Raw genomic sequence first — 1599 nt, 5'->3', positions numbered from 1 at the left:
AAGTGCAAGGTGGCCAAATACTTTTGCAAGACACTGTATATATATATATATATATATATATCACTATGAATGCTTTTCTACCATAATTTATATATATATATGTACATATATTTATAAATACTTTTTACATTTATAAATACCTGTTTTGATTGCACACATTGTTTGTTTTTTGTTTTATTTATGTTCAAACATACTTGGCCATTAAAGATGATTCTGATTTTGTCTTCCAGCGTTGAGCATCCACTCCTCGGCTTCACATCCAGTAAGATGAAGACCCAAATGCAACTGTATAACTCCTCAATTTTCAGCCTTAGCTACTTAACAAATGTGCAGCAGTTCTTCCCGTCATGGTCACATAATATGTTATTACTATATTTTGTGTTTAAGAAAATAACACAGGAGTGAAATCCGAATGCCAGTATTAGTGAAATGCACTGTGATATTAATAAGCTGTATAGCAAGCTTCACAATTTATTTTATTTGGAATTGAACATGTAGAGTTCTGTTTAATGGGATCCTCAGATAGTGTTCAGTATGAAAATGTGGCACTTACTGTATCATTATCAAAGGAAGTGTTGGTCTTCAGAGTTGTAATAGATAACAGTAGACATGACAAATGATTTATTTTGTGTCAGTTTTTGAGATGCTGGTTGCGCTATAAATGTTTCAAAATAAAAATGGTTAATAAGCATACTTTTAATGTCGTTTTACAGAGGAGGGGAATTTATCAAGACGGTCTACTCTAAACATAAATCTAAAGTAAAGATAAAGTGAAACGAGTAACTTTAATGTCAAATTACTAGATAGAGACTTTATTGCAGACCCATGGTCCAAATTCTGAATAATAAAAAACAATTAAAAAACCACCACAAAACAACCAGTACCCTACTATCCCTTTAAGAGGCAAGTATACCAGTGTTTCCAGAGTACTGATGTACAGTACAGAAAGTATTCAGGCCCCCTTAAATTTTTCACTCTTTGTTATATTGCAGCCATATGCTAAAATCATTTAAGTTCCTTTTTTTTTCCTCATTAATGTACACACAGCACCCCATATTGACAGAAAAACACAGTTTTTCTTTTTTAATAAATCTGCAAAAATGTCAAAAATTCTGTGTTTTTCTGTCAATATGGGGTGCTGTGTGTACATTAATGAAGAAAAAAATAAAGTACTAATTCGAAGTGACACAAACAATTCACTGGCACTCACCCATCTAGGCCTTTTCAGTAATAGTCTCAAGGCATCATTATAAGCCACAGTCAATTTCCGAAGACTGCCTTTTTATAATTGGACCATAGATGGGCAGTGTACAAAGAGGAACAATATGCTCTAAATAGAGTAAATTTTACCCCATCCGAGCATGAACCAAATTTCCTTGCCAGTACATTTGCTTGCACTACCAATACATATCCCCATGATTGGACAAACAGTCATTTATGATATGACCCAGATACTTAACTTCATTACACACAGTTAAAATATTACCAGATAGCTTTAAAAAAGGGCCCTGTCCTCTTTTGAGCAGCATATCATAATATCACCTAACATCATAAAGATCTCCAGATACAGAACACACTGAATGTGTGTGCTGCTGCAGA

At 33.5% G+C, this 1599-nt stretch overlaps 1 protein-coding gene across 2 annotated transcripts in view; it reads left to right on the top strand.

Moving 5' to 3' along the window:
* The window catches only part of tdrkh (tudor and KH domain containing), a 25467-nt gene extending 24755 nt beyond the window's left edge, over positions 1-712 (top strand). For both annotated transcript variants that reach the window (XM_020608973.1, XM_020608972.1), the window contains exon 14: positions 231-712. The gene's annotated coding sequence lies outside the window, so the exon portion shown is untranslated. The remainder of the gene's footprint in view (positions 1-230) is intronic.
* The last annotated feature ends 887 nt before the right edge of the window (positions 713-1599 follow it).

This window comes from Monopterus albus, unplaced genomic scaffold, assembly GCF_001952655.1.
Source record: "Monopterus albus unplaced genomic scaffold, M_albus_1.0 scaffold96.1, whole genome shotgun sequence".
Taxonomy (NCBI): domain Eukaryota; kingdom Metazoa; phylum Chordata; class Actinopteri; order Synbranchiformes; family Synbranchidae; genus Monopterus; species Monopterus albus.
Note: the sequence above shows the minus strand (reverse complement) of the source record. Positions and strands in the feature narration are given on the sequence as shown.